This window comes from Lolium perenne, chromosome 1 (genome assembly GCF_019359855.2).
Source record: "Lolium perenne isolate Kyuss_39 chromosome 1, Kyuss_2.0, whole genome shotgun sequence".
Classification (NCBI taxonomy): Eukaryota; Viridiplantae; Streptophyta; class Magnoliopsida; order Poales; family Poaceae; genus Lolium; species Lolium perenne.
In genome coordinates this window covers 226,689,709-226,702,238 of record NC_067244.2, presented here as the reverse complement: position 1 = coordinate 226,702,238, position 12,530 = coordinate 226,689,709, and positions in this window count along the sequence as shown.

Below are 12,530 nucleotides of genomic sequence, written 5' to 3'. Positions count from 1 at the left end.
TATTAATGCCCGCAGACAAAAGTTAGGGGCATGCTGTATCCCAGGAGCACTAATGTGAATCACATATTCACAGTACACACAGACAAAAAAACATGGAAAATATTTTATTTTTAAATGACAGTTGTTCAGAGACTGGGCTTCAGTTACTCTGGGCCAAGCTAGGGCCTGTGAAGCGTAAGAATGTGCAGCTCGTAAAGAAGAGTTCCTATACCTTATATTTAGACGTTGGTTCGGACACCATACCTATGGCTGACCGAAACCGTTATCTTTTCCTTTTTAATACCCCTTGGTTGTCACTTTTAGACCTGAATTTTTTGTTTATTTTAAGATTTATATATTTGCTACTCTTTGCTATGCACGGGCGTCGATTAGCTAAACCTCATGTACTACGCACTTGCAGAATCCCACTATATCATCCCGCTGCGAGTATTCGCTAAAGCTTTTCATCTCTGTTCGCAATTATGATTGCTATTACAATTCTTGCTTGTTCTTCGATTGCTCGCAGGAATTGACCCTCGTGGTCAAGTTTATCAAGCTTCGGTATGGTCAATAACCTCAGGAGTTGGTGTAGACATTGCTAAGGTGAAACGTCTCTCACGTTTGTAGTCAAATCATCAATGTCAACGTCCACCAAAACATGTTATTTACCTCTTTCGTCGAAATGCCGGGCACCTTTACCCTGTTAGAAAGACCCAAGGGTAATTAGATCACAAAGTTTCACTCCCACGTGTCACCGTGAAGAACTCAAACCTATGCACCAAATGTCATGGGAAGATCACACAAGATGCTCAAGTCCTCCACTCCCAAATTCCACCAAAGCTACAAAATTATATGGGGGAAATAGAGTGGAAGATCAAAGGAAATTCACAAAGAACTCCAAGATCTAGATCCAACATGTTCCCCTCTGTTAGAAATGATATTGATTGGTGGAAATGTTCATATAGATCTTCTCTCTCTTTTATCTCAAGAAGCTACAAAAATCATAGGAGAAATCAAGAGTTGGGGAAAGCTCTTAGGGAGAGAAATGCCCTTTGGGCTACACTTTAGTATTAAGTAGAGGAACTTTAAGTATATCATTCATCATATTAATTTCCTCTACTTGTTTAGGTTCTTTTTTTAATTTCATTTGGATAATCAGATATATCCTTGGAAAAGCTTAAAATCCTACTCATGAATGATATTTTATTGTGAGCATCAATTAAAGAACAATCTTTACTCTTAACATATAATTCCAAAGAGTTCACTTTCTTAGAAAGTTTTGACATGGTATCATTCATTTTTTTTATCCTTAGACGTGTGTAAGGACTAGCATGATGCACACTATTTTGGTACGGGGCATCACTAACCGCTGCATTTAACTTGTCTGCAACATAGTCTAAGTGTAATGATAGTCATTCATCTTCTATCTCTTATGTAGTTTGCCCGGGATTTCCAATAGACTTACTAGAAAAAACTAGGAAATGAACCTACAACACCAAGGATCGGGAGTCTAGCTAAAACTAACCAATGAACCTACTTAATTGGGCAACCGACAAAAGAAGACACCTATCTACCAAATACACGGGTTGACACATAAAACCAGAACCACAAGTGGTCATCAAGCTTGAGCTAGCATCGTTCACTTCACGGAGATAAAGAGAGAACAAAGAGATTGACTACATCGATCGAACAGATGATAATGCAGAGAGATTAGACTGTACAATGTAGGCGCAAAACAAGCTTTGGGATTATGAACCATCATTCACTTCAGGATCACAAACATAACAAAAGTTAGGTGCACCGTCAACAAGACATGCTTAGTGATCATCAGCCATCATTCACCTAAGGTTCAAGAACAAAATTCATGTGCACATTAGACAAAACATATTTGGTGGTCATCAAGCATCATTTAGGTTCACAAAGATAGTTCATGTGTACGGTAGACAAAACAAGTTGGTGCTCATCAACAATCATTTACTTCCGTTCACTTCTTCTTAGAGCCATGATCTATCAAACTTGTGTCAATAGTCTTGTGATTCTTTCCAAAGCTATCAATCACGTTAGCCCAAGTTGTATAGCTATATTTCCAAGATCAAGTTCCATTCATTAAATACTCTTCTACATCACAAAATGAAACATGTCGAGATTTTGTAAACAAACAAGAAAACCTCAGTGGTATATATTAGAAGCATTTTACATATTGTTCATCAACCTCAAAAGTTAAAATCAATCATTCTCATTGATTTATACTAATCTTTTTTGCTTACCACATACATTGTTATTAAATATCAGATGTCATCCCAAATATACTTTCAACTGAAACATGTTATTCGGAGAGAGTTTTGTTAGTTTTTTTCTTGAAACGTTGTTAATATGTCACATAGAATCATTTGCTCAATTAAAAAACTTTGTTAGATTAAAATCAATTGAAAACCATAGATGTTAGAGAATTTGGCATTACTTTTGTGCGACTGAAATGTGTTTGTGTATCTTGCCAAAACAGAAATCTATAGTGTATATGTATGTGTTCACCTCCATTTTACCATGCATAAATATTTGGGGGAGAGCTCAAGATATCATATAAATGTTATAAAATTTGTTAACGGAGGTTAGAGTGTATAGCCATCTAAATTAGACGTGTATAAGTTGTGTGAGGATTGAGGTGTCCACAAATGATTCGTCGTCTCGCGGTGTTCATTCTATCCGTTTATGGTCAAATATGTATCTAGTGTTCCTATGTTAAATGTTAATATTGTTACTTTTGGCATTTTTGGAGTTCTATACTTATCGCGTAGGATGGTGTGTGAACCGCACAATGCTATACACTACAGGAAATCCGGTCTATTGCAACAATTTTTATATCTACAACCACATTTCGTTGCAATAAAACACAATATTGCCACCATTTTCACCTTTGTGGTAATAGGCCGCGCATATTGCCACGATTTAGTTTTGCCATGGCAATTACATGTTTTGTTGCAATATAGGCCTTATATTGCAACAACATGCATGGACGTTGCAATGTGTCCACTATATTGCCACAACCAAATTCCGTTGCGCGAGTAAGTGATTTTGTTGGGATAGAAACTAGGTCTCGCAACAAAGTAGACATTTGTGGTAATATTCAAAAAAATATTGCAACAACTGTGTTACATTGAGATAGGTACAAATATTGTTGCACCTATTGCAACAAAACACATATTGGTGTTAATAGCGCATATCTTTCACCTCAATTTCACCGCGTTGCAATAACTATTGTTTACTGCGACAAGTTGTGTATTCGTGGCAATATGTAGATCATATTACAACAACCCACTATTGTTGCAATAAAGAACAAGATGTTGCAACTATATTCCATAGTCAACGACGATCCTTCATGTAGGCCACCTGGGCCATGGCTATCGCCAATTGAATTATGTTAGTAGCTACTATACTAGGATCAGAATTCACATTTAGTACTCACTTAAGTGCAGAAAAAATTAAGTGCAAAAAATCATTGAAGTTGCTCTCAAATACACAACTTGGGTTTTCAGGAAAGAGAGAGAGCTGGTGGTGGTCTCGAGGACTTGTCAGACAAACTAGGTATCAGACGAAAAAACAAGTTGGAGGCTGATGACCCACAAGTATAGGGGGTGTATCGTAGTATCTTCGATAAGTAAGAATGTCGATCCCAACGAGGAGCAGAAGGTGTTGACAAGCAGTTTCGATGAAGGATTCACTGTAAATGCTCACAGACAAGTATTCAGGGGGTTTTGATGTAGCAGATGAATAAAGTACGAGTAAGTAAAGTGCGAGAGTAACAATTGCAGCGAGTGGCCCAATCCTTTTTGGCACAAAGGACAAGCCGGTTTGTTTACTTATAATGACCAAACGTTCTCGAGAACACACGGGATTTTAGTCTAGTGCTTTCGCTACATACGGCTAATTAATCTTCATTGTTTTGATAAGTGTTGTGTGGGTGAACCTATGCTAATGTACCGCCCTTCCTAGGACTAATACATACTTGCGATTATACCCCTTGCAATCATCCGCAACTACAAGAAAGTAATTAAGATAAATCTAACCACAGCCTTAAACTCTGAGATCCTGCTATCCCTCCTGCATCGATATACCAACGGGGCTTTAGGTTTCTGTCACTCCGGCAACCCCGCAATTAGCAAACGAGTACAAGATGCATTCCCCTAGGCCCATAAAGGTGAAGTGTCATGTAGTCGACGTTCACACGACACCACTAGAAGAATAACACCACAACTTAAATATCATAACATTGAATATTACTCAACCATACTTCACTACTAACATTTAGACTTCACCCATGTCCTCAAGAACTAAACGAACTACTCACGAGACATCATATGGAACATGATCAGAGGTGATATGATGATGAATAACAATCTGAACATAAACCTTGGTTCAACGGTTTCACTCAATAGCATCAATAACAAGTAGAAATCAACACCGGGAGAGTTTCCCCTATCAAACAATCAAGATCAAACCCAAATTGTTACAGCGGTGACGATGTGCAGCGGTGGAAACGGCGGTGATGGAGATGGAGATGATGATGATGGTGATGGAGATGATGTCCAACTCGATGGCGGTGACGATGGCGTCGATTTCCCCCTCCGGGAGGGAATTTCCCCGGCGGATCTCAGCCTGCCGGAGAGCTCTTTTCTCTCTGGTGTTCTCCGCCCCGCAGAGGCGGCTGTGACTCTTCGCGACGTATTCCCCAGAGCTTAGGTCTTCGGGACGAAGAAATACGCGAAGAAAAGGAGGCGAGAGGGGGCTGTGGGCCCCCTCCTCACAGGGCGGCGCGGCCAGGCCTTGGGCCGCGCCGGCCTATGAGGTGGGCCCACCTCGGGTCCCCTCGGCTCCCCCTTCTGGCTCCCTTCATCTTCTGGAAAAATAGGATTTTTCATATAATTTCCATCAACTGCTGATCTTCCGAAATATTGCATTCTGACGGCGCTTTTTCCAGCGGAATCCTGACTCCGGTGCGCGATCCTCCAATAATCATGAAACATGCAAAATAGATGAAATAACATAAGTATTATCCCCAAATATGAAATATATCAATGAATAACAGCAAATTATGATATAAAATAGTGATGCAAATTGGACGTATCAACTCCCCCCAAGCTTAGACTTCGCTTGTCCCCAAGCGAAACTGAACTCGGTAAACAGGACCACATGTTTATGGAGTGAAGAGTCGATAAATAAAATACGGACAAGAAGCATCATATTCATTCACACAAGACATTCTAGTAAACATCTTCCTCATATAATTCAACTTGAGACAAGTATAAGGTAATCACAAATAAAGGTGCATAAGAAATCATAGTTGGTGATGGCAAACTTCGTTCTTGGTCAGAGAACAATTAACAGGTTATACTTATCTTATTGAGCAGCGCTCTCATGTTAAAGTTTATATGGCACAACTTGCATACTCAATCATAATAGTTTCCTCAATATCATTGATAACTTTCAAAGCTATATTCATTCAGATAAAACTTGTACTAAACAGGGAAGAGTAAAGACATGATGAAGCAAATCACAATATAATGGTTTGATCACAACAACTCAAATGCTTGCTTGAGAAAGAGGGAAATAGGTTTACTGACTCAACATAAAGTAAAAGAAAGGCCCTTCGCAGAGGGAAGCAGGGATTAAATCATGTGCTAGAGCTTTTTCAGTTTTGAAATTATATAAAGAGAATGAAAGCAACATTTTGAGAGGTGTTTGTTGTTGTCAACGAATGGTAGCGGGTACTCTAACCCCCTTGCCGGACAAACCTTCAAAGAGCGGCTCCCATTTTATTTTTATTTTTGTGTGGCACTCCTTCCAACCTTTCTTTCACAAACCATGGCTAACCGAATCCTCGGGTGCCTGCCAACAATCTCATACCATGAAGGAGTACCTTTTTATTTTAGTTTTATTATGATGACACTCCTCCCCTCCTTGCTTTCTCAAGCCATGGCTAACCGAATCCTTCGGGTGCCGTCCAACAATCACATACCATGGAGGAGTGTCTATTTAGGTTAATTAATTTGGGACTGGGAATCCCATTGCCAGCTCTTTTTGCAAAATTATTGGATAAGCGGATGAAGCCACTAGTCCATTGGTGAAAGTTGCCCAACAAGATTGAAAGATAAAACACCACATACTTCCTCATGAGCTATAAAACATTGACACAAATAAGAGATAATAAATTTTGAATTATTTAAAGGTAGCACACGAAGTATTTACTTGGAATGGCAGGAAATACCATGTAGTAGGTAGTTATGGTGGACACAAATGGCATAGGTTTTGGGTTGAGGTTTGGATGCACGAGAAGTATTCCCTCTCAGTACAGGTCTTTGGCTAGCAAGGTTAATTAGCAAGCATAAGAGTCGAGGGAAACAAACAAATATACATGTGATAGAAACAATCATGCATCTTCCTTGTAAGCACAAACAGTTTTAACTTCAGAATAATAAGCTATGAGCTAATCAAGAAAGGAAGACAATGAAACAACTACATGTATTTCTCTTTTCTACTTAAACCTCAAAGTGTTGTTGCTATTGACCAATGCTAAGTTTGCCAAAACCAAATAGATTTATTCAATGCTCCCAAAGTGATACCAATACTAATAACAAGATCAATCATATAATAAGGATTGCAAACTAAAATAAGATGTGCAATATGTAAATGATAAGACTTCTCATTAATACTTCATAACGATAACTCACACCAAGGGATACATAGACAACCAACTAAAGGAGAGATACTTCCACACTGCAACCCATCTTATATGATAACTTCCCTACTCATGATATGACACTACTTGACAGTAAAAAGTAAAAGGTAGTGATGATGTGATACCGCGGCACTCCCCCAAGCTTGGAACAAACCAAGGGGATGCCAATACCGATGATGAATTACTCCTTTGGCGATGGTGATGAATTCCTGACAAGCTTCTCAACAAGCTCCTGAAGCTCATCAATCTTGTACATGAGGTTGCGGATCATCTCCGAATTGTGCTCGACGCGGTTAAGAAGTATGTCCGACGGCGAGTCCCATTTCTTGGAGCTATTTCCCCACCCTTCAGCTTCAGGCTTCATCCTTCCTGCAGTGTTAGAACGATCTATATCCCAATTGCTAGGCAATGCTGCCTTGGGAGTCTTTTCAATTTGACTATTGTAAATTAGATTGCGGAAGGGGTGGTGAGTGCCTGAAGAAGATGTCTTCGGAGCTAGGTAATGACGTGGAACCCTTCCTCCGGTGCGAATTCTTGCGCTCTTGTTTGCACTAAAAGGGTTATCCACCACCTCGATGCTTGCGATGGTGGCACGCGGGTATGCACGCGAGTCTTCCTCCACTTCTTCTTCATCCTCTTCCTTGACACTCTCGTCCATCTCTTTCCACTCGGGATCTTGAATATCTTCATCCGAAAGCCCCTTGCCCTTATTCTTGGAGACCATGGTGCTTCTAGATTGAAAACAGATCCTGGCAGAAACAGCTCGAAACAAAACACGTCGAGAAAACGATATACGGACCTCCAGGGGTCCGGGGGATTATATAGCAAGAATTTTTATGTCATAAGGAAAGTACCAGGTCGAACCAGAGTCGGAAAGGGGCGACGAGGCGGCCAGCTCATAGGGCGGCGCGGCCTGGCTGGGGCCCGCGCCGGCCTATGGGGGCACGCCCTCGTGCGTCTACTCCACTCTGTTTCGATCTCGTAATTTTTCATATTTTCCAAAAACAGCAAAAACATTGTTCGGAAAGTAAATTGCGAACTTTTTATTACCAGTACTGTTACCTATTCAAAGTTGAGTTCTGGCGGACTGTCAATTTGACCTTTGATGAAAGCCTCCGGTGTTTCCACTCGAATAACATCAACATCTACATTGTAAGAATCACCTGAGATATAATGCTTGAGTCTTTGTCCATTCACTACTTGTGTGGCATTGCCTTGGAGAGAGCTAATTTTAATTGCTCCTGAACGATACACCTCCTCAACAACATATGGTCCTTCCCATTTCGAGAGTAATTTCCCTGCAAAGAATCTGAGACGAGACCGATACAATAGGACTTTATCCCCAATATTAAATTCTCTTTTGATAATCTTTCTATCATGCCATTTTTTAACTTTCTGTTTAAAGAGTTTAGCATTTTCATAAGCTTCGCTTCTCCATTCATCTAGAGAATTCAATTGCAGCAACCTCTTCTTACCGGCTAGTTTAGGATCTTTATTTAGTTCTCTAACAGCCCAATAAGCTTTGTGCTCTAGTTCTAAAGGTAAATGACAAGCTTTTCCATAAACCATTTTATAAGGTGACATTCCCATGGGATTTTTATAAGCAGTTCTATAAGCCCATAGTGCTTCCTTCAATTTACTAGCCCAATTCTTCCTAGTTTTATTAACAGTCTTTTGCAAGATAGCTTTAATTTCTCTATTTGATAGTTCTACTTGCCCACTAGTTTGAGGATGATAAGCGGAAGCAATTCTATGATTAATACCATATTTAGCAAGAGTTTTTCTAAAACCACCATGAATAAAATGAGAACCTCCATCAGTCATAATATATCTAGGAACTCCAAATCTAGGAAAAATAATATCTAAGAGCATTCTTAAAGAGGTCTCATCATCAGCACTTTTTGTAGGTATGACTTCCACCCATTTAGTAACATAATCAACAGCAACAAGTATATGAGTGTTACCTTCTGAAGAGGGAAAAGGTCCCATGAAGTCAAATCCCCAACAATCGAACGGTTCAATAACAAGAGTATAATTCATAGGCATTTCATTGCGTCTGGAGATATTACCAACCCTTTGACATTCATCACAAGATAAAATAAACTTCCTTGCATCTTTGAAGAGAGTTGGCCAATAAAAACCTGATTATAGAACCTTTTGCGCGGTTCTATCTCCGGCGTGATGTCCTCCATAAGCACTACCATGACATTTACTCAATATCTCTTCTTTGTTCATATTCGGGAACACATCTTCGCAGAATACCATCCACTCCTTCTTTATATAAGTGTGGGTCATCCCAGAAATAATGCCTCAAGTCATAAAAGAATTTCCTCCTTTGCTGAGCTGAAAAGGTTGGAGGCAAGTACTTGGAAACAATAAAGTTAGCATAATCAGCATACCAAGGGCTGTCTGGCGAGCTCACCTTTATTACAGCCAATTGTTCATTCGGAAAACTATCATTAACAGGAACAGGATCATAAGCAATATTTTCCAATCTAGACAAATTATCAGCAACAGGATTATCAGCACCTTTCCTATCTACAATATGTAAATCAAATTCTTGCAACAGAAGTACCCATCTAATAAGCCTCGGCTTAGCATCTTTCTTTTGCATAAGGTATCTGATTGCAGCATGATCAGTATGTATAGTAACTTTTGAATCAAAAATATAAGATCTAAACTTATCACAAGCAAAGACTACAGCTAACAATTCTTTTTCAGTAGTAGCATAATTTCTTTGAGCAGCATCAAGGGTTTTACTAGCATAATGAATAACATTCAATTTTTTATTTACTCGCTGTCCAAGAACAGCGCCTACAAAGAAAATCACTAGCATCACACATAATTTCAAATGGTAAGTTCCAATCAGGAGGTTCAACTATAGGAGCAGTTGTTAAGGCTTTCTTTAGAGTTTCAAAAGCTTCCTTACAATCATCATCAAAAACAAAAGGTACATCTTTTTGAAGAAGATTAGTAAGAGGCTTTGAAATCTTGTAGAAGTCTTTAATAAACCTCCTATAAAACCCAGCATGACCAAGAACACTACGAATACCTTTAACATCCCTAGGGTAGGGCATCTTCTCAATTGCTTCAACTTTAGCTCTATCAACTTCAATACCTCTCTCGGAAATTTTATGTCCCAATACAATTCCTTCATTAACCATAAAGTGGCATTTCTCCCAATTAAGAACAAGGTTAGTTTCTTCACATCTCTGCAAAACTTTATCAAGGTTCTGCAAGCAATTATCAAAAGAATTCCCATAGACAGAAAAATCATCCATGAATACCTCTACAATACTCTCACAAAAGCCATGAAAAATAGCAGACATGCATCTTTGAAAAGTAGCAGGGGCATTACATAAACCAAAAGGCATACGTCTATAAGCATAAGTTCCATAGGGATAAGTGAAAGTGGTTTTCTCTTGATCCTTAGTTTTAACAGTAATTTGTGAAAACCCAGAATAACCATCAAGAAAGCAAAAATGAGTATTTTTGGATAGCCTTTCTAACATTTGATCAATAAAAGGTAAAGGGTAATGATCTTTCTTAGTAACTTTATTAACTTTTCGATAATCAATGCACATTCTATACCCTACAACGACTCTTTGAGGTATGAGCTCATCATTATCATTAGGCACAACAGTCATTCCTCCTTTCTTAGGAACACAATGCACAGGACTAACCCATCTACTATCAGCAATAGGATATATAATACCAGCTTCAAGAAGTCTTAATACCTCATTTCTTACCACATCCTTCATCTTAGGAATTAGACGACGCTGAGGTTCAACAACAGGCTTTGCATCATCTTCCATATTAATGGCATGTTGGCAAATAGAGGGAGAAATCCCCTTCAAGTCATCAAGAGTGTAGCCAATAGCTCCTCGGTGTTTCTTCAATATTTCCAATAACCTTTCTTCTTCAAACTCTGTAAGCTTAGAACTAATAATAACAGGATATATTTTCTTATCATCAATATGAGCATATTTAAGATTATCAGGCAATGGTTTTAAATCAAAGACAGGATCTTCCTTTGGTGGTGGTGTTGTACCCAGATCTTCTACCGGTAAATCATGCTTAAGAATAGGTTGACGAAGGAAAATTTCATCAAGCTCATCTCTTTCTTCCCTAAAAACTTCACTCTCACTATTCTCCAAATGCTGCTGCAAATGATTATTAGGAGCAAGAGCAATAGATGCACACTGTTCAACTCTAAAATCATTATTAGGCAAATCAGCTTTATAAGGAGTTTTGGTAAATTTAGAGAAGTTAAACTCATAAGATTCACCAGCAAATTTAGTCAAAATTTTCTCTTTCTTGCAATCTATAATAGCTCCACAAGTATTTAGAAAAGGTCTACCAAAAATGATAGGACAATATTTACTAGCAGCAGAACCAAGTACCAAAAAGTCAGCAGGATATTTAATCTTACCGCATAGAACTTCCACATCTCGAACAATACCAATTGGAGAGATAGTTTCTCTATTAGCCAGCCGAATAACCACATCAATATCTTCAAGTTCACAAGAACCAATTTCTTGCATAATCTCCGTGTAAAGCTCATAAGGAATAGCACTAATACTTGCACCAATATCACATAAACCATAATAACAATGATCTCCAATTCTAACAGATAACATAGGAACACTAGCTTTCTTAGACTTATTAGGATGTGAAACAATATTAGAAGCATCTTCACAGAAAATAATATGACCATCCTCCACATTTTCAGTCACAAGATCTTTAACTATTGCAACAGCAGGTTCAACTTTTATTTGTTCTTCAGGTTCTATAGGTTTCTTTTCACTTTTATGAACCGCACTATTTATAACAGAGTACTCCTTCATTTTAGCAGGGAAAGGAGTTTTTTCAATATAAGATTCAGGAATAACATGATCAACAGTTTCAACTACAACACATTTATTAATAGATGAATCAATTTTATCTTTATACGGTTCATGATACTTATCAAAATTCTTCTTAGGCAATTCATAATGAGAGGCAAAAGCTTTATAAAGATTTGCAGCAACTTGAGAATCAAGACCATAAGTAGCACTCATATTACGAAATTTATCAGTATCCATAAAAGCTTCAATGCATTTGTAATCATAATTTATACCTGATTCTCTATCTTTGTCGTTCTCCCATCCTTCAGTATTTTCCTGGATCCGATTAAGAAGGTCCCTTTTAAACTCTTCTTTGTTGCGTGTGAATGATCCAGAACAAGAAGTATCCAGCAAGGTCTTGTCTTGAAAAGAAAGTCTTGCATAGAAATTATCAATAATAACATTCCCAGGAAGCTCATGAATGGGGCATTTGAGCATTAAAGACTTCAATCTCCCCCACGCTTGGGCAATACTCTCTCCATCATGAGGCCAAAAATTATATATGTGGTTCCGATCTTTGTGAATTTCACTTGGAGGATAGAACTTAGAATAAAACCGGGGCACAATATCATTCCATTCAAGAGAATCCCCATTATCCAGTAATTTATACCAATGCGCCGCTTTACCAGACAGCGATATAGAGAATAGTTTCTTCCTCACTTCATCCATAGCAATACCTGCACACTTGAATAAACCGCATAATTCATGTAAGAACAAGAATGATCTCCAGGGTGGACAGTTCCATCCCCTGTATAACGGTTATCCACTACACGTTCAATAATTTTCATAGGTATTTTGTATGGTATCTCTTCCTCACCTGGCGCCTCATCCACTACCTTTGCAGTAGTAGTAGATTTTCCAAATAAAAACTCAAGAGAAGATCTCTCCATAATGAATTATGTCAGCAGGCAGAAATAAAATCAGCACAAACA